At 44.7% G+C, this 21,762-nt stretch overlaps 1 long non-coding RNA gene across 3 annotated transcripts in view; it reads right to left on the minus strand.

Annotated features, from left to right (window-relative positions):
- LOC139186456 (uncharacterized) overlaps positions 1-21,762 on the minus strand; it is a 331,485-nt gene that overhangs the window by 267,830 nt on the left and 41,893 nt on the right. For all 3 annotated transcript variants that reach the window (XR_011570011.1, XR_011570010.1, XR_011570009.1), the window contains exons 2-3: positions 9,152-9,225; positions 5,341-5,427 (exon numbers count right to left, since the gene is read on the minus strand). This is a non-coding gene — a long non-coding RNA (uncharacterized lncRNA). The remainder of the gene's footprint in view (positions 1-5,340; positions 5,428-9,151; positions 9,226-21,762) is intronic.

Here is a 21,762-nt window from a genome sequence, read left to right on the forward strand (position 1 = left end):
TACGTCATTTTCTTTGAAACTTTATGGACAGAAAAGAAGCTTAAGTGTTCCATTTTTCTCTGTATTACTGTGCAGGTGTGAATGAATTAAAGACCTTGATGCAGGGAAATAGATTATCCTGAATTCTCTGATGGGTCCATTCTAATCACGAGTCCTTAGAAGTAGAGAACCTTTCCTGGCTGGGGTCAGAGAGAGGTGGTGATGGAATATGGGTCAGAGAGATGCTGCTTTGCTGGCTTGAAAGTTGAAGGAAGAGAACCATGAGCTCAAGAATGGGAACAGCGTCGAGGAGATGGAAAAGGCCAGAAAACAGCTCCTCCCCTAGAGCGTTCCAAAAGGAATGCAGCCCCACCAACACCTATTTTATAACCCGGTGAGATGCTCTTCAGACTTCCGTGTAACTGCAAGATACTGAATGTGTTGTCTTAAACCACCCAGCTTGTGGTTGGCTGGTACAGCAGCAGCAGAAAACTAGTACAAGAATCTCATCCCCTTTAGTTCTAGTCACCTCAGAAATTCTCTGCTGCCTATGGAGATAATTATCATTAATAATTTATAATCTAATAGATTTAATACATATTCGTAAATTAATAAATGAGCCCTGTTCTGCCTGGCTGCTCTTGCTGTCCTGGATGGGAGTGCTGGTATGCTGCTAGCCACTCATTGCCCTTGGATAACAGCTCATAATTTTAGTCTCCAAAGCCTTTTAACTTTGCTTTGGGTATAATGTATTCTTCTTTTTGTAGTTTCTTAAAGGAGAAGCTTACATCATTGAGTTTTAGACTTTTCTTTTCCCACATAGGTATTTAAAATTCCAAATTTCCCTGTGGGACTCACCCTATAGTTCAGTGGTTAAGAGTCTACCTTGCAATGCAGGGGATTCGGGTTCAATCCCTGATTGGGGAACTAAGATCCCACATGTGTGTGTTCTCAGTCGTGTCCAACTCTTTGCAACCCCATGGACTGTAGCCCACCAGGCTCCTCTGTCTATGGAAGTTTCCAGGCAAGAATACTGGAGTGGGTTGCCATTTCCTCCTCCAGTGGATTTGCCTGACCCAGGGATTGAACCTGTGTCTCCTGCATTGGCAGGCAGATTCTTTACCACTGAGCTACCTGGGAAGTCCAAGATCCCACATACCTCAGAGCAACTAAGTCCACTCACTGCAACTACTGAGCCCGAGTGCCACAACTAAGACCCAACACAGTCAAATAAATATTTTTAAAATAAAAATTAATAAATTTCCCTGTTTACCTTATTTTTGCCATCTCACAAATTTTGATATGTGTATTTTAATTATCATATTTATATGATATACTATCAACATATTTTCTAACATTCCCATGACTCCTCTTGGACACCCCCTATTCCCTGCCCCCACTAGGGTGCACCACAGGCTTTTCTTAGCCTCAGGCTAAAATCTGGGCAGATGAGACTTCTGGCGTGGCTCCACTGTGCCTTCTTCAAAGCTGGCACTCTGCACTGGATGTCATTTGCTTCCTCTTACTCTCTGGTGCCTCCAGGTAGGTGCTCTTTGTATGATGTCCAGTTTCATAGTTTTCTGCAGAAGCACAATCGTCTGAAGGCATTTTAGTCATTATTTGTGGAAGTGGAGACGTAAGACTCTCAGTTGCCAGTACTTTTCTTAGTGGTGTATCCTCCTTTCTGGCATAGTCTCCAGAACTTTAATTGGATTTTTGTTCGATGATGTTATCCATTCTTCAGCTGATATGTCCTGGGGAATTTGCCAGAAAGCTACACAGATTCAAAATTGATGTTTTAGAGGCTCATCACTGAGAAATTTTTCTAAAGCCAAAGGTTGTTAATTTAAATATTTTCCAACTTATAAACTCTCATGGCTATGCTTTGTGGCTTCATTTCTTAACCTGGGATCATTTTTCTCCTAAATTCTTAGGAAATGGGTTCTAGCAGCTCAGCCTCCTTCCCACTGGTTCTCATGAAGTGGGCTTCCTGGGTGGAGTAGCATGGGCTTCAGGTGAACCAGGTGCCTGTTTTTAGCTTTCTTCTTTTTCTGATCATTTTCCTTCATGTGTTTCAGGAAGCTGTCTCAGGTCTGGGAGTGCATGCCTGGAAAATCCCATGGACAGTGGACCCTGGGCTGCAGTCCATGGGGTCGCTGAGGGTCGGACACGCCTGAGCGACTTCACTTTCACTTTTCACTTTCATGCATTGGAGAAGGAAATGGCAACCCACTCCAGTGTTCTTGCCTGGGGAATCCCAGGGACGGGGGAGCCTGGTGGGCTGCCATCTATGGGGTCACACAGAGTAGGACACGACTGAAGCGACTTAGCAGCAGCAACAACATGGCATGCAGAATCTTATTTTCCCAACCAGGGATCAAACCTGAGCCTACTACCATGGAATCTCGGAGTCCTAATCTCTGGACCACCAGGGAAGTCCCAGGCATGCATTTTTAACAGTCCCAATTCCCCTGACTTCTGCAGTATCACCTTTCTGGCAGATTTACGTGTACATGGCCAAGGAAACAACTCCATGCTTTCTAAAGGTCTAAAGAACATACAGCAGGTTCCTCCTGTCTTTTGCTTGAGCTCATCATTTTGGCGAATTACTGGCAGGTGGAGGTTCCAGCCAAAGGCCTTTCAACTCCTCCTGTGGTGTCTCATGAATCAAGATATTTTGTGCTAGATGCTGGCTATGAATACAATTTATGTGCTGTATTCTGGCTCCTAAACTTTTTGTGGGTTTTAAAATATGTTCATTATATTACAGCCAGTTGAGATCACGTTACAAAAATATAAATCACCATTTACAGCTGGCTATTATCAAATTATAAAAAATATAAATCATTGTTAAGGATCACAGATTACATTTGCTAGATATTATGTTGTCGGTTAAAAAAAGAATCCCCGGTGCCAATTTCATTGTGCCTCTGTCAGTTGGGTTCTAGTATTTTTTTTTTTTTTAATCTCTGTGTAAGAGTTTGGGGAAATGTACTTACTTTATAAAAGAAGGAAGTCCAGGAAGATGAGTTGTATATTTATCTGGTGGCCATTTTTCTTTGATATTAAATGTTTATTTCCATTTTCTTTTTACTTCCAGGGGGCCCATTCTGCTTATCTCTGCTCCTTCTCTTTTTCTTTGCATCTCTCAACTTAAAGAAATTGAAGTTGCTCTAATTGTCAGAGACTATGATTCAAGCTCTTGGGCTCTCATAGCATTTCAGATAGAATCTCCTGGAGCAGGAGGGTGGGAAAGACCCATTAGAAAATAATGGCTCATCAGAAAAGATCCTTTGCCTCATTCAAAGCCCACCACTGCAGCACTTTTTTCTCCAGGTGATTTCCCTGATTTCGGGTGTGTTTGCCACATATCTGTTAATATTTCCACTCTGACCATATTTTCATTTAAGACCTCTACTAAAAAATAGAAACAGTGGTTAAGATTTCATTCATCCAATGCAGGGGTTGTGTGGGTTTGATCCCCCGTGGGCGAACTAAGATCCCACATGCCATGGAGCACAGCCAAAATTTTTTTTAAATAAAATAAATTTGAAAACTAGAAATAGTGATTGCTGCCCTAGTCTACTTTGCTTTCCGGAGGCCTCCGACACTCATTCCAACCAAGTACTAACTTGTGTGAGCGTTCTCCCACTGAAGCACTGAGTCATGCATGCAGAGGAATAATAGCAATTTAATAGAAAGTCATTTTCATTTCCTCTCCAGGCATGTTTTTCTTTGGTCACTGAAGAGAACCTCAATGATTTTTTTTTATTGGATTAGCAACTTTATAGATTAACCTCATATCCAGGAACATGCCTACCCGTCACCATCCAATCAGCACACATACACACAGTGTGGAAAAATAGAAGAAAGAGTCATAAAGAAGTTGAAACTATGACTCATTTGAATAGCTACAGAGACTTATGACTGATGAAACGGCCATTGGACTGGTGGGCTGGTTACACCTCTGCTCCTCTTTGTTCACAAAACAGCAACAAATGAAAAACAAAACACCCCATGGCTATTCCCAATTACATCAAGAATCTGAAAGGAATATCAAACAACTCCTAGAGCAAAGAGATTAAAATATATACTCGTGTTAAAAATAAAATATTAAATAATGCATCGACTGCAACTCTGCAGTGCAGCTCTGACACAAACCATCTAGAGTTACCACCCTTTCCACAGGTTCAGGGCCTGATCCCCAATGAGGCGGCCCTCCTGTCAGATTCCAGTAGCAAATTTTGGGGATCCCTAGGCCAGCTGCACTTCTGACCAACTGGCTACAATCCAGGGGTGCTCTTGTGATGTCACACTCAGCTTCAATAATTCACTAGCCACATTCACTGAATTCAGGAATGTGCTATGTTTATTGTTACAGCTTTATTCTAAACGACACAAACCAAGACCAGTCAGTGAAGAGACAATAGGGGAGATCCCAGCACAGAGCTTCAGCGCCCTCTCCCTGTGCAGTCAGGTTGCACTGTCATCCTGGCACATCTCACGCAAGCTTCAGTCTTCAGAGTTTTTATTGGGGTTTCACTCCCTGGCATGACTGATTGCATTGCTCATGTGATTGAACTCAATCTCTCTTCCACCTTCCCTACCTGGAGGGCAGGAGGCTGGGCTGGCTTGTATCTCATGGCTTAGAACAGAAACCCGCTAACCACATGGTTGGTCTTTCCAGCAAGACCAGCCCCTACCTGAGTCACCTCTTTGGCACAAACTAAGGTAGAATCCAGTGCTCATCATGAATAACAAAGATTCAGACATCACTTGGGAATTTCCAACAGTTTAGGAGCTCCAGCCCAGGAACCCAGGACAAAGATCAGACAAGTTCTTTATTATAGGACTTTTAGGCAGTAACACTACATATAAAAAAATATAGGTTTTTAAATACTATATTCATAGACTTAAATGCTTTTTTTATTTATAAGAGAAAATAAATGAAGTTAAAAGTGCATATAAAGAAGTTAGAAGAAAAGAGTAAGGTAACCTTAAGGAAAATAGGATAAAGAAATAACAAATGAAAAGGAGACATTAATGAATTAGGAGAGAAACACAGCAGAGTAAACTAAAGAAATGTAGAGTAAAATATCAATGAAACACAACAGTATAAAACAAACTTCTAGTAGTTAATCTAGAAGAAAAGAATATGTGAACTAAAATTAGATATGAAATGTATTAAAACAGATACAGCAAATTTTTAAATTGTTAACATATGCTCTGTAGAGCTCAAATGAAAAATATAGGTGAAATAGATAATTTTAGCAGAAAATATTACATTATCAAAATTACTGCAACAAACTCTATAATACCAGAACAGACTACTGTGCATGAAGGAGACTAGAAATTACTCACAGTTGCCTACAAAAATGACTGGACCTGGAGAGTTTCCTGAGTGAGTTCTTTCAAACATCCAGTAATTCCCGTGTCATAACATAGATCCTGGAAGTGGGGCAGAGGGAGAGAAAGTCAATTTAATGTTTGGGAAAATAACATAACAATAAGCATTAAATCATGTCACAGGTAGAGTACAGCACAAAGGAAGGAGATCTATAAACCCATTTCACCCCAGAAAATGGGTGTGAAAACATGAAGCAAATTTCTAACAAAATGATTTCAAAGGGTATTAAAAGAATCATTCAGCTTTTACTCTGATCATTATGAAAAATTAGATTCTTTGGATGTCCCTCCCAGTTCAAGACTAAACAAAACAAAAATAGAGCTTGCATGAAACGGTCATGTCTCAAATTACATTGCTTGGCCTCCAGGACCTACCAGAAGGCACATTGGGACTGGTGGGGGTGGGGCTGTAACAGGAAGTGAGACAGTGAGCATTCAGAAAAGGCTGGGTCTCCTGGGGGTGGAGAGTAATTAAGCCCACATCATTCATCATTCAATCATTTATTTAATATTTAAAGGGTACCTGGGCTTCCCTGGTAACTTAGTTGGTAAAGAAACTGCAGTGCAGGAGACCTGGGTTCAATCTCTGGGTCAGGAAGATCCCCTGGAGAAGGAAATGGCAACCCACTCCAGTATTCTTGCCTGGAGAACCCCATGGACAGAGGAATCTGTCAGGCTACAGTCCATGGGGTTGCAAAGAGTCGGACATGACTTGGCAACTAACCTACCACCACCACCAAAGGGTACCTGCCCTGTGCTGGGCTCTTGTCTAGGCACTGGAGACCCCACCATCACCAACACAGTAACTGATCCCTGCCCTCATTTGGAGCATCAATTCTAATAAAAGAGACAGGCAACAGAATCAGTTAATAAATACAATAAAATTTTAGGTGGTTGTAAGTGCTATGGAGAAAAGCCTAGAAAGAGGATAGGATGGGTTGGGTGGATTACAGGTTTGTGTTTTTAATGAATAGTTACTTATTTGGCTCCCTCGGGTCTTAATTGTGTCATGCTCTTTCCTTGTGATGCATGGAGGGCTCCAAAGTGCATGGGCTCAGTAGCTCCAGGCATATGGGATCTTAGTTCCTTGATTAGGGATCAAACCCACATCCCCTGCATTCCAAGGCTGGTTCTTACCCACTGGACCAGCGGGGAAGTCCTAGGTTATAGTTTTAGATAGCATAGTCAGGGGATGCATCACTAAGAACTACCATGAAAAGACCTGGAGCTGAGGGGAGCCATTGCAGGCAGAGGGAGCCACACCCTGTAAAGGTTGCACGGAGCTATGTTCTTCAGAAACAGAGGAGACTTGTGTGACTGAAGAGGAGCCAGGAGAAGAATGGCTTCGAGTCTGAATACACAGTGGTGTCTGCTCTTTTCAATGAAAAAAGTGAAAGTAGCTCAGTCATGTCCAACTCTTTGCGACCCCATGGACTATACAGTCCCTGGAATTCTCCAGGCCAGAACACTGGAGTGGGTAGCCTTTCCCTTCTCCAGGGGATCTTCCCAACCCAGGGATCGAACCCAGGCCTCTCACATTGCAGGTGGATTCTTTACCAGCTGAGCCATCAGAGAAGCCCTGTTCAATAGGCTGCATTCAATAGAGATGAACTGGGAACACCACCCCACATCCTTTAAGTCTCTGAGAAAAGTGAAAACATTCATCGCTCAGTCACGTCTGACTCTTTGCAACCCCATGGACTGCAGCCCACCAGGCTCCTCTGCCCCTGGAATTCTCCAGGCAAGAACACTGGAGTAGGTGACCATTCCCTTCTCCAGGGGATCTTCCAGACCCAGGGATCAAACCTGGGGCTCCTCATTGCAAGCAGATTCTTTATTATCTGAGACAAGTCTCTGAGGGCAGTACTAATTCCCCTAATTTTTCCCCAGAGAGAAATAGAGTCATGTGCTGTGGTCACTGAACACTGGGGAGGAGAAAACCTCGAACTTTTGAGGTCTGTTGGATATGGGATCTGAGCCATCACTGATTCCAGGGACCCCAGAAGCACCGTGGTCATAGGATATACAAAGCACGTGGGCCTGGTCCAGATTCATTCAACAGGGGATCACTGAGGCCACAGGCCCACCCTGCGGTCATTGCCAGTCCTGACTTACTCAGGATGCATGTACCTCCCAGCTGGCAGGACCCCATCTGTGGAGCAAGGGCAACCATGATAGGAAGGTTCAAATTGTGCCCCCATCTCATCTCAACCAAGACAGTAAACCAGAAGAATACTACCTCCCAGGGAAAATGGCAAAGATCCATTACACTTGGAAACAAATAATTAAAAAATAAAACAGCAGTGAAGCCGAGGAAGAAGGACTGCTTTTTGTAGAGAAAGCTCCATTTTGCCTGTCTCTGACATTCTTGCTCTGTGTACATTCCTCTGAACTGTGGTTTCCTTTGAAGCAATGGAAGACCTGAATAGTTTTGTGGGCTAATATTGGACTTAGGAAAGGAGGGAGCAGACGCAGGTCACATTGCTACCTGTGTACACATCTTGTCCTGAAGTTAGGCTTGGCTAAAAAACTGAGCTTAAAATGTGACCCAGTTTGAGAGTCCCTCGGACTGCAAGGAGATCAAACCAGTCAATCCTAAAGGAAACCAAACCTGCATATTCATTGGAAGGACCGATGCTGAAGCTCCAACACTTTGGCCACCTGATGCAAAGAGCTGACTCACTGGAAAAGACCCTGATGCTGAGAAAGATTGAGGGTAAGAGGAGAAGCAGGTAGCAGAGGATGAGATGGTTGGATAGCATCACTGACTCAATGGTCATGAATTTGAGCAAACTCCAGGAGACAATGGAGGACAGAGGACCCTGGTGCACTGCAGTCCATGAGGTCACAAAGAGTCGGACACAACTTAGCAACTGGACAACAACAAGGCACTTATGCCTTAAAAAGGTGTAGACCTCAGTCTGAAGGCTGGTTGATGACCGGAGGGGTTCTTTCTGTATGTTGGAAAACCCCATTGCTCTGAGAGGTTTTAAGACCACCTATCCTGAGAAATAGCCCAGGGATGTTTCTCAAGGGTCACCATGGCTTCATTCTGCCCTGGCATAGGTGGGTGAACAGCATTATCCATCCCCCATAATGCAAGGGCGATCTGAACACATTATATTACCAGTGACCTTGAGGTTCCCAGGCCTGTCAACCCACTGACATTGTAAGGTGTCCTGCAAGATACTCCTGGGGCTGCAGGACTCCAGGAAAAGGCTGTTTTCTCAATACTCCAGCAAGAGAGGAATTCTTCCAAGAATAGGCATTCTGCAGACTTGCTGTCTATGTCAGCTCAGTTTCCTCATGCTCTCTGACCTTTCTCCTATATTAAAATGCATCATTGAGGAGCCCCCCGAGTCTAGTTCTGGGGAGCAGGGATGGCAGACAAAGAGGCTTCTGTTCTTTTCACCTGAATTGGAGGTAATCCCATAAGGCTGCCTCCCTGCCCTGGTCAGGGAGGAGGTTTGTGTGTGTGAAGGTATCCAAGCCAGAGAACTGGAGTCTCAGAGCTCGGGACACCCTTAAGTCTGACCCTTTATCCCCTCCCCACAGAGAGTTGTGAACAAAAGAATAATTCCTGTTGCATTTATATGCTGATTATGGAGGGGTGGTAAGAAATGAGGATGGGAGGGGGAGATATTCTTAGTAATCGGAGTATTTGACTGATTGGTAACTGTTTACAGCTTATTTCTTTCTAGCATGTACCCCTTGAAATCATTTTCTTTGTAAATGTTAAAAGCCATATGCAAAAAACAAAACCAACCTTGATTACCCTGCTTTGTACTTCAATCAGCAGCATGTCAGCCTCTGAATAAACTGTAATTCCTTCACCCATGCCTGCAAGGAGAACATTTAGGCCACATTAAAAAAAAAAAAATCTTAGTAGGGGTCTCAAGAACAATTAGCAATTAAAAGCATCTATTTTCTACATGTTACTCTATAAACACGGCTGCTTGATTGATTTCGGTCTCAGGCTTTGCTCGGGATCAGCATCTTCATCGATGGCCCAGTTCTCAGAATCACTGAAGGCATCTCAAATGATGAGGATGCTCTTGTCTGTGAATCTCTTAGCGCATCATTAGTTTGAGAACCGGACTTGATGCCTTTTCCTGACGTGCTTCTAGGGGTCACCGGACTCCCCTCCGATCTCCAATGCTGGGGACTGATGTCTTGGTAAGAAACCACCTGCCAGGGTGAGTGCTGGCAGAAGGCCAGGGATTCCACGTTCTCCCTGGTCTCTGACCATCGCCTGCAAAGCCCTTGCTTTGCCTACACAGAGTATCCCGTCATCAGGACTGTTCCCCCCGACACCAACAGACTCCAAACACCGTAAAATGCCACTGAGAGAAGAGAATGAGAAGGCACTAGGTCCAATCCCTGTACATGTTCAGTTCAGTTCAGTTCAGTCGCTCAGTCGTGTCTGACTCTTTGTGACCCCATGGACTGCAGCATGACAGGCTTCCCTGTCCTTCACCAACTCCTGGAGCTTACTCAAACTCAACATCCATCGAGTCAGTGATGCCATCCAACCATCTCGTCCTCTGTCGTCCCTTTCTCTTCCCCACCTTCAATCTTGCCCAGCATCAGGGTCTTTTCCAATGACTCAGTTCTTCGCATCAGGTGGCCAGAGTATTGGAGTTTCAGCTTTAGCATCAGTCCTTCCAGTGAATATTCAGGATTGATCTCCTTTAGGATGGACTGGTTGGATCTCCTTGCAGTCCAAGGGACTCTCAAGAGTCTTCTCCAATACCACAGTTCAAAAGCATCAATTCTTTGGTGCTCAGCTTTCTTTATAGTCCAACTTTCACATCCATACATGACTACTGGAAAAACCATAGCTTTGACTAGACGGACCTTTGTTGGTAAAGTAATGTCTCTGCTTTTTAATATTCTGTTTAGGTTGGTCATAACTTTTCTTCCAAGGAGCAAGCATCTTTCCATTAAGCAAACTGAATCCCAGAGAGACTGAACTAGCTCATGATGATTGGGATACCCAAGGTTCCTGAGTCCTCACACCTCATGTCCTCTCCCAAGTTGATCTTCATGGGTGGAAACTGTATTATGTAGCTTCTCTAGGATGTTAAATTTGCATAACGACTCAGGTACAATCCTGATTTCTGGCAGAAGAATGGACTTTAGGACTTTGCAAGGCCACCGTCAGGGGTCACCAGGAGTCTCTGAGAGCTTCAAGCTCTGTGCTTCATTTTCAGCAGTGTTCCACCACGTAAATGGGTGGCCATCCTGCACCCCCTTAGACCCGCCTTCCTGGAGCCAGAACACTGAGGACTGAGGCCAAGATCTGCCTCAGCGCCTGGACAGTATGAGATGGGAGATGGGAGATGGGAGAGGCCCTGCTCTGGGGAGGAGAGCACGAGAGGCAGCCCATGCTGAAATTCTGCCTCCAGGTGCCTTTCTGGCCTCATGCTTGTTCCTGCAGGTACCCCAGAGGGTGTAGGAACAGGGGTGTGAAAAGGACAAGGGGCAGGGTGACCTGCACTGGGGGTGGGCACTGAGGAGGGCCACTAAGAGAAGGGGCAATGGAGAAGAATCGTCTCCAGCAGGAGTGGAGCCTCCCTCACCTGGGTCTGGGGTTTGAGCCAGGACTGGGAGGAGGAGCCCCTTTGAGAGCTCCTTGGGGTGGCCATTTCCACTGAGCATGAGACATGCCGCCTCTCCAGATCCTAGGCTAACATGTGGTCCCAGGATGGGAACAATGACTGCAGGGGCAGAGCTGCTCCCTGAGGTCTCGTCCCCAGGCCAGAGACCCTCAGGAAATCCACAGGCAGGGAGGATGGGCAAGAGCACCCTGAGGGGTCCCGGCCCCCATGACACCCATGGTGATCACACCCCCTCCAGCATGGCTTCAGTGAAACCTAGACCATGGCTCAGTCTAAGTTCAGCAATGCTTCTAGAATGGCTGAGCAACGTGTCACATGTTTTGCCGTAGACAGGAAGCGGCCCGGAGCCCTGGGGACCCCCATGCTGGTTTCCACCTAACAAAAGTGGCTCCACCTCCAAACCAAATACGTGATAGCGTTATGACACCAAATAACCAATTGTAAAAGTTAGAGAAGTAAAAAAATAGTAAAATAAATAAATAAAAACAAATACAGGGACTTCCCTGGTGGCACGGTGGTAAGACTCTGCCTGCCAGTGCAGGGGACATGGGTGCGATCCCTGGTCTGGGGAGAGTCCCAGTGTGGCAAAGCACATAAACCCTTGAGCCACAACTGTAGAGCCTGTGGGAAGCAACTACTGAGGCCCGAGCACCCTAGAACCTGTGCGCCACAATGAGAAGCCCTCAAACTGCAACTAACGGCCCCCGCTTGCCACAACTAGAGGACGCCCATGTGGGACAATCCGGACCCAGTGCAACCAGTAAATAAATTAAAAACTGTCAATGCAAACAAAATTCTGGCAAACTTTTATGAGCCTTTAAGCATTTTTTTACTTTCCATGATTTTTTTTTTTAATGTAAGAGTTTGGATGAGGATGATAACATTTACAAGTCCTATGAATTTTCTGTATTTTTTAAGAAAATTGTTTCCAAATTGGGGGATATTTTTCCTAATGCTTTTGAATCATTGTGCTTACTCTGCTTGCTTAACACTGTTTTCCATGAATGAATTTTTTTTTTTTTCCCCATGAATGAATTTAAAATTTCCTCCTTGGTTCTAAGTAAACCTCTGAAAGACTGTTGATCAAAATGAATCTTTCAGATCACTAGTATTTTTTTTATTATTAATGTTTGTGCACTCCAGAATAATCTACATTTAAATGTATTTTCCAGCAATTTTGTCCACTTTTGTCAATTATTTGCCTTTTTAACTGATGTGGGACTTCCCTGGTGGTCCAGTTTTCAGAATCCGCCTTGCAATGCAGGGGACTCGGGTTCCGTCCATCCCTGGTCTGGGAATTAAGATCCCACATGCCCCGGGGCAACTAAGCCTGCGTGCTGCAGCTACCAAAGCCTGCCCAGCAGAACTAGAGAGTCCACACGCCACAACGCGTGACGCAATGAAGACCCGACTCGGCCAACTACATAAATATGGGAAAAAAGATATGGGTGATTCAGTTTACCTTTAATCAATAAATAAACTGATGTAATTGGTTTCCAATCACTAATTCCTGCCTATTATAAATCAGAGCCAGCTAATTGTGTATTCTGCTGTGCACTCATGAGATGCACAGAGGTGCCCCTGGAGTTGGACATTTGGGGTGGGGCAAAAACAGATGCTGTTAGTATAGGTGATGCTGTCAGTATAGGGAACTCATGTTCCCATATCTGCTTGCGTTCATCCATATGCAGGAGAGCATTTGTGTTACAGAGGAAGGCCTCCTGGATGGGGTTTGAACCATCCAGGGAAAGAACTCTTTTCATGAAAATCTCTGAAAGATTTTGAACAAGGATCAGAAGCAGGTCTTCTGGAGATAGTTAAGGAGAACAGTACAGACTAGGAGAGAGGGGAGGAGATAGTCCAGCACAGTGTTGGGGTGCAGTCTTTACACCAGCCTCTTCAGGTGTCCTAGCGGTGTCTCGTTCCCTCCCAGATCAGTGGCGGGGTGAGGGAGTGGTCAGTGTTGGTGTCCCCATAGCAGCCGCCACTGATACATCACCGCACCCTGCACCCCAAGACCCTGCACCAGGAGCTGCACAGCAGAGGGGAGGGTGGGGCAGCAGCCGGCTTGGTGACTGCACCAGAGACTGGCTGGGCGCTGCCTCCACGATCCCTTTCAGAGACTCCCCAGAACGACTGGGAGACATAAAGATTGCTATGTCCCTTTTAAGGTGTATTTAAGTGTTAGTCGCTCAGTGGTGTCTGACTCTTTGCAACCCCATGGATTGTAGCCTACCAGGCTCCTCTGTCCATGGGATTTTTCCCCAGGCAAGAATGCTGAAGTGGGTTGCCATTTGCTTCTCCAGGGTATCTTCCCAACCCAGGGATTGTACCTAGGTCTCCTGCATCGCAGGCAGATTCTTTACTGTCTGCGCCACCAGGAAAGGCACCAGAGAACCTCGAATTATTGTAACTTGGGCATTAAAAGTTAAGAGAGGGACTTCACTGGGTCCAGTGGTTAAGAATCTGCCACACAATGTGGGGGACGTGGGTTCCATCCTTGGTGGAAGAACTAAGATCCCACATGCTATGGAGAAACCAAGTCTATGTGTAAAATAGTCTGTGCGCTGTAACAAAAGATTCAATGAAAGGTGTGCTGCAGCTGAGACCCAACCCAATAAACCCAATTTATTTATAAATAAATAAATATTGTAAAAAGATCTTTAAAGTTAAGGAGACTTGGGACTTCCCTGGTGGTCCAGTGGCTAAGACTCCACATTCCCAATGCAGGGGCCTGGGTTCGATCCTTGGTCAGAACTAAATCCCACATGCTGCAACTGAGACCCAGGGCAGTCAAAAAAGTTTATTTAAAAAAAAAAAACTCATTTTATCTTAAGCAAAATTAATTCCCTAACTGTCCACAAACAGCCCTAGAAATAAGGAGCGCTCCAGAGATAGAAGGTAAGCTCCCAGCGTCCCTGGTCAGTCATGAATCCCACATTGAACGTCCCAGGTTGATTCCCAGGAAGATTGTGGCAGTGAAACTACTGCCCCAGAGGAAAGGGCAGAGCCAGCCCGGCAGAGGCAAGAAGACTGTTTTCATCAGCGCCAGATTTGCCCCTGTCTCATGATGATCCCAGCTGGGTCCCATCACTGTGGGCTCCTCCGCATACAGAAAGATAAAACCCTAACACAGGAAGCAGCAAGCAGGAGTTGGGGACATCAAAACCAGTCAGCTCATAAAAACATGCAGAGGGGCCCTGACAGAACACAGCTGCTGGCCCACGGCGGCATGGGGCACCAGCAGCACACGTCCCAGGACGCCTGGCCATGCGGTGCTGGAGCAGGGGTGGGTCCGTCCCCAGGGTCAGCATCAGGAAGGGATCCTCCCCACTCTCTGGCTACCGTGGAACTCTGGGCACATCCCAGGAAACCAGTGACTCTGCAGACTGCTTTGCTCAAAACCACCAGGAAGCCTTTTACGTTTTATTGACGTGCATTTGATTTACAATATTGTGTCAGTTTCAGGTAAGCATAGTGATTCGGTATTTTTGCAGATTATGTTCTGCTATAGGTTATTACAAGACACCGGGTATGATTCCCTGTGCTTGCTTAGGGTTTATTCTTGTTGCCTTTTTTTTTTTTTTAATATTTATTATTTGGCTGCACCGGGTCTTAGTTGCAGCATGTGGGATCTAGTTCCCTGACCAGGGGTCGCATCCAGGCCCCCTGCACTGGGAGCATGAAGTCTTAGCCACTGGACCACCAGGGAAGTCCCCTTTGTTGCCTTTTATTGCCGAATCAAATACTCACAATGAAGTGCAGCTTTCAAGAGCAGGATGGGATTTTTTTTTTTTCTAATAATGTAGGAAAAAAAGAAATAAACCAAGCACATGAACTTCTCGTTTGAATCCACAGACATGCTGCGTGCTCATTCTTTTCAACGTGAGAAAGGCCTCTTCGTAGAATCCCCTTTGTCCCTCCCACTAGCCTCATTTCTATCTCTCTCTTAAGTCTCAGCTTCCAGTCACTTCCTTAGGAAAACTTGTGAGGTCCTGGGCAGGGTCAGATCCTCCCATTCATGCACCCTGGACTCTCTGAAATCACTTACAGAGATCACTTACATTTGCAGTTCATAAATTATATAATTACTTATCTAACATTCTTCCCCTCTTAGGATATATGTATACATACAGCTGATTTACTTTGCTGTACAGTACAAACTAACACACATTGTAAAGCAATTATACTCTAATAAAAATTAATTTTAAAAATGTTAAAGTAAATATTGATAGAAAAAAGAGAATATTTTTATTCTTCCTGTCACAATGATGGGCTGCAAACATCCCCACAACGGTTTCCTGGCTTCCATTCAGCCGCAGTCCCTCCCCACCCCATTCCCTTCGCTGGTGTAAATAGCCAGTCTCACGTGTAGCCTGAAAAGCCACAGTCTGCCATTGTCCTGCCTTGGAGCAGTGGGCCCTAGGCAGGGCCAGTCTGCTCAGTGAAGGTATTAGCTCAGAGGGGCCACCAAGGCTGTCAAGTCACTGCAGTTTTTTCGGGACCTACATGTGTCTGATTCACAGTAGGTGCCCAGTAAGTACCCCACTGGATGACAGTGCATGCTGGGTGGCTGGCCGTCTGGGTCATGGCCGCACAAAGTACTTCTGATGGTTGTCCTCAGGATGACCTGACGTCCCATGTGCTGGGCTGTACTGATCTGTCGGTTGTCCCTTCCCTCCTAAGACTGTCCTAGTTTGGATGACAACATATTTGGATTACTCTGCAGAGGTGTCAGTCAAGTCAACATCTTCCTATTAAGTAAAAACATCTTAATAAAGAAACGAAAATCCTTTCAAAGTGTTCATATTTGTGAACTAACTTTTATGCAGGTTAACGGCAGGTCTGTGTAGTACTGCTGTAAGAATACAGCACCTTACTTCTTCCTCTATTATTAAACTTTAGGTTGTTCCCAACATTTTACTCTTACAGTTGATGCTGCAGGAAATCCCACGCACAAACTGCCTCCTGCACTTCTTCAAAAGCTTAAAGAGATGGGAATACCAGACTACCTTACCTGTCTCCTGTGAAACCTGTATGAAGGTCAAAAATTAACAGTTAGAACCAGACATGGAACAACAGACTGGTTCCAAATTGTGAAAGGAATATGTCAAGGCTGTATATTGTCACCCTGCTTATTTAACTTATATACAGAGTACATCATGTGAAATGCTGGGGTGGATGAATCACAAGCTGGAATCAAGATTGCCAGGAGAAATATCAACAACCTCAGATATACAGATGATACCATTCTAATGGGAGAAAGCGAAGAGTCACTTGAGGATGAAACAGGAAAATGAAAAATCTGGCTTAAAACTCAACAGTAAAAAAACCAAGATCATGACATCAAGTCCCATAATTTTTTGACAAGTGAAAGGGGAAAAAGTGGCAGCACTGACAGATATTATGTTTCTGGGCTCCAAAATCACTGTGGATGGTGACTGCAGCCATGAAATTAAAAGACGTTTCCTGCTTGCTCCTTAGAAGGAAAGCTATGACAAACCTCAGTTCAGTTCAGTTCAGTCGCTCAGTCATGTCCGACTCTTTGCGACCCCATGAATCGCAGCACGCCAGGCCTCCCTGTCCATCACCAACTCCCGGAGTTCACTCAGATTCACGTCAATCGAGTCGGTGATGCCATCCAGCCATCTCATCCTCTGTTGTCCCTTTCTTCTCCTGCCCCCAATCCCTCCCAGCATCAGAGTCTTTTCCAATGAGTCAACTCTTCGAATGAGGTGGCCAAAGTACTGCAGTTTCAGCTTCAGCATCATTCCCTCCAAAGAAATCCCAGGGCTGATCTCCTTCAGAATGGACTGGTTGGATCTCCTTGCAGTCCAAGGGACTCTCAAGAGTCTTCTCCAACACCACAGTTCAAAAGCATCAATTCTTTGGCGCTCAGCCTTCTTCACAGTCTTCTCACATCCATACATGACCACAGGAAAAACCAGAGCCTTGACTAGACGAACCTTTGTTGGCAAAGTAATGTCTCTGCTTTTCAATATGCTATCTAGGTTGGTCATAACTTTCCTTCCAAGGAGTAAGCGTCTTTTAATTTCATGGCTGCAGTCACCATCTGCAGTGATTTTGGAGCCCAGAAAAATAAAGTCTGACAGTGTTTCCACTGTTTCCCCATCTATTTCCCATGAAGTGATGGGACCGGATGCCATGATCTTCATTTTCTGAATGTTGAGCTTTAAGCCATGATCTTCATTTTCTGAATGTTGAGCTTTAAGCCAACTTTTTCACTTTCATCTTTCACTTTCATCTTTCACTTTCATCAAGAGGCTTTTTAGTTCCTCTTCACTTTCTGCCATAAGGGTGGTGTCATCTGCATATCTGAGGTTATTGATATTTCTCCCAGCAATCGTGATTCCAGCTTGTGTTTCTTCCAGCCCAGCGTTTCTCATGATGTACTCTGCATATAAGTTAAATAAGCAGGGTGATAATATACAGCCTTGACGTACTCCTTTTCCTATTTGGAACCAGTCTATTGTTCCATGTCCAGTTCTAACTGTTGCTTCCTGACCTGCATACAGATTTCTCAAGAGGCAGGTCAGGTGGTCTGGTATTCCCATCTCTTTCAGAATTTTCCACAGTTTATTGTGATCCACACAGTCAAAGGCTTTGGCATAGTCAATAAAGCAGAACTAGATGTTTTTCTGGAACTCTCTTGCTTTTTCCATGATCCAGTGGATGTTGGCAATTTGATCTCTGGTTCCTCTGCCTTTTCTAAAACCAGCTTGAACATCAGGAAGTTCACAGTTCACATATTGCTGAAGCCTGGCTTGGAGAATTTTGAGCATTACTTTATTAGCGTGTGAGATGAGAGCAACTGTGTGGTAGTTTGAGCATTCTTTGGCATTGCCTTTTTTTGGGATTGGAATGAAAACTGACCTTTTCCAGTCCTGTGGCCACTGCTGAGTTTTCCAAATTTGCTGACAAATTGAGTGCAGCACTTTCACAGAATCATCTTTCAGGATTTGGAATAACTCAACTGGAATTCTATCACCTCCACTAGCTTTGTTCGTAGTGATGCTTTCTAAGGCCCATTTGACTTCACATTCTAGGATGTCTGGCTCTAGATGAGTGATCATACCATCGTGATTATCTTGGCTGTGAAGATCTTTTTTGTACAGTTCTTCTGTGTATTTTTGCCACCTCTTCTTAATATCTTCTGCTTCTGTTAGGTCCATACCATTTCTGTCCTTTATCGAGCCCATCTTTGCATGAAATGTTCCCTTGGCATCTCTAATTTTCTTGAAGAGATCTCTAGTCTTTCCCATTCTATTGTTTTCCTCTATTTCTTTGCATTGATTGCTGAGGAAGGCTTTCTTATCTCTTCTTGCTATTCTTTGGAACTCTGCATTCAGATGCTTATATATTTTAAAAGCAGGGACATCACTTTGCTGACAAAGGTTCGTACAGTCAAAGCTATGTTTTTTTTCCAGTAGTCATGTATGAATGTGGCAGGTGGACCATAAAGAAGACTGAGCACAGAAGAATAGATGCTTTCAAATTATGGTGCTAGAGAAGACTCTGGAGAGTCCCTTGGACTGCAAGATTAAACCAGTGAATCCTAAAGGATATTGAGAGGGTAACAGGCAGAAAGACTGCTGCTGGTGCTGCTAAGTCACTTCAGTCATGTCCAACTCTGTGCGACCCCATAGACGGCAGCCCACCAGGCTCTCCCATCCCTGGGATTCTCCAGGCAAGAACGCTGGAGTGGGTTGCCGTTTCCTTCTTCAGTGCATGAAAGTGAAAAGTGAAAGTGAAGTCCCTCAGTCGTGTCCGATTCTCTGCAACCCCATGGACTGCAGCCCACCAGGCTCCTCCATCCATGGGATTTTCCAGGCAAGAGTACTGGAGTGGGGTGCCATTGCCTTCTCAGACTAGGGGTCTCCAAACAGAGGAAATAAGCTGCAAGTTTCCGACATTTTTTCTCTCTCTGTCGAGCGGCAGGAGGAAACACTACAAGTATCAGATTTTTTTTCCCTTCTCTATACAAAACTAAGGGCCTTCCCTGGTATTCTTGCCTGGAAAATCCCATGGACAGAAGACCCTGCCGGGCTACATACAGTCCACGGGATCATAAAGAGTCGGACACAACTTCACATGATCCTTCGTATACAAAATTAAAAGGAGGTTTCTCTTAAAATTCTGTGTTGCACCAATACAGTATATTAACGCATATATATGGAATTTAGAAAGGTGGTAACGATGACCCTATATGCAAGACACCAAAGAGACAAAGATGTAAAGAACAGAATTTTGGACCCTGTGGGAGAAGGTGAAGATGGGATGATTTGAGAGAATGGCATTGAAACATGTATATTATCATATGTGAAACAGATCGCCAGTCAAGGTTTGATGCATGAGACAGGGCGCTCAGGGCTGGTGTACTGGGATGACCCTGAGGGATGGGATGGGGAGGGAGGTGGGAGGGAGGGTCAGGATGGGGAACACATGTACACTCATGGCTGATCCATGTGAATGTATGGTAAAAACCACCACAATATTGTAAAGTAATTAGCCTCCAATTAAAAATTTTTTTAATGTAAAAAAAAAAAAATTTTGTGTTGCCATGACAATACCTCGCTCCACCTGAACTTAATTTTTCTCAAACCTTGAGCTAACCAATGCATTTTTCTTATGGAAATGCTTTTCTTAAGCTATGTTAATCAACTGTGTATTTACCCTAGACTCTGTCTTTCTTCAAGTGGGTTCACTTAAGACTCAGAGCTGATAAGGGCTCAGTAAATCTGTATGTTTTACTCATACACTGTTCTCCTAAGCTATGTTAATGAAACTATATATTTACTTGGAAACCTGCCTTTCTTCAAGATTCATGCCAATCGTTTTATGGCCCAGGATGACTCACCTGGTACCGATGTTATCTCAAAATGCATGTTGTTGGTGAGGGGCCTGTGCCACTCTGAGTTTTGAGACATCTCCTTTCTCTAATTAACAGCTTGCTGATAGGTATATAACATATTGCTAAAGGCTAGCAGGTGGGCACCCTTTCTGCCCCCTTCTGATGTCTATGTCAGAAGCTTTCTCTGTCTCTTTATACTTTAATAAAACTTCATTACACAAAAGCTCTGAGTGATCAAGCCTGGTCACTGGCCCCAGATTGAATTCCTCTCCCCCAGAGGCTAAGAATCCTGGCGTCTTTCACGGCTCAGCAACAGCCTTTCAATGTCAACCCTGAATATTCATTGGAAGGACTGATGCTGAAGCTGAAGCTCCAATATTTTGGCCACTTGATGCAGCCAGCCAAATCATTAGAAAAGACCCTGATTCTGGGAAAGACTGAAAGCAAAAGGAAAGGGGGTGGCAGAGGGTAAGATGGTTAGATAGCTTCACCGACTCAATGGACATGAATCTGAGCAAACTCTGGGAGACAGGGAAGCACAGGGAAGCCTCACGTGTTGCAGTCCGCAGGGTCACAAACAGATGGGCATGATTTAGCAGCTGAACAACAACAGCAGCAATGTCCACGTGTTACCACCAGGATCAGTATTGCCAGAACGTCTACATGTTTACAAGCTAATAGGCTAGAAATCATAGTTCACGGTTTTTTTCATGACCCAGGATTGCACATAAACCTAAGCCGCACACTGTTTTGTAACTGTTTGCTGCACTTAATATATCATAAACACCTTCCCGTGTAAATAAATATTCTCCCATGTAATGTTAAAGTGTATTGTTTTGCATGGCTATGCCACTGTTTATTTAATTAACAAATGCCCTGCCCTTAGATGTTTGCCTCTATGTTTACAAGAGTTTGCTACTAGAAGCAGCACTTGAGAGCTAATACAGCAGAGTGGTGAAAGGATGGACTCTCTTAGATTCAGACGAAATCTGGCTTTCATTAGGAATCTATCACTTGCCACCTGTGCAGCCCAGGGCAGGTCCCTGCAGGATCTCATGGCACAGCAGGTGGCTGAAGTTCAGCCTCCAAAGCCAGCTACTATTTGAATCCTGATTCTGACACTCAACAGCTGTGTGGCCTTAAGAATGTCCTTTACCTTCTCTGTGCCACAGTTTCCTCACCTGTAAAATTGGACACAATAATAGGACCTAACTCAGAAGGCTGTTGGAAGGAGGGTGCAACATAGCAGAGGGCTTCTGCACCGTGTGGCATATATGAGTAACTAGCATTTGGTATATATTTATAATTCAAGTCTAACTGAAACCAAATAGAATGTGGGTACCCAAGCGGATCTGCGCAGTCAAGTTCGATTTGCCCTGAAGGAGGAAATGCAGCTCAGAGGAATTAACAATTGGTCCCAGGTCACACAACTAGATGCCAGTCAGCTTGATCTGTGGAAACAAAACAAGGGAGGCCACAGGTGTGCATTGGCTGGTGCTTCAAGCCATTTTGAAATGGGATAACTGGAATCTCGAGAAGTGGTAAACGAGAAGTCCCATCCCTTCAGCACACTCCACTCCCTGAAGTCCACACCGCAGTTCTCTGTGGATGGCTGGGCCACCTTTGCTGGTTCCCCAGTCACCCCTTTCTGGATGCAGATTTGCTCCAGGCACGACTGGTGGGTGTCAACCTGAGGTTTTTATCGAACTTTTTGTTGCCAAGCCCAGGTGCCAGGGTGGTGGAGGTGCAAAGGCCATGTGTTCTACTCATGGCAGGGTAACAGGAGAGCCTGGTCCGTGACTCAGGCCACTGACTAATCAAAAGCTCTAACTATCTGTCAGAGAATCCTCAGGGGTGGAGGGTGGGCACCGTTAAAACATGCAA

This window comes from Bos indicus, chromosome 13, assembly GCF_029378745.1.
Source record: "Bos indicus isolate NIAB-ARS_2022 breed Sahiwal x Tharparkar chromosome 13, NIAB-ARS_B.indTharparkar_mat_pri_1.0, whole genome shotgun sequence".
In the NCBI taxonomy this organism is placed as follows: Eukaryota; Metazoa; Chordata; class Mammalia; order Artiodactyla; family Bovidae; genus Bos; species Bos indicus.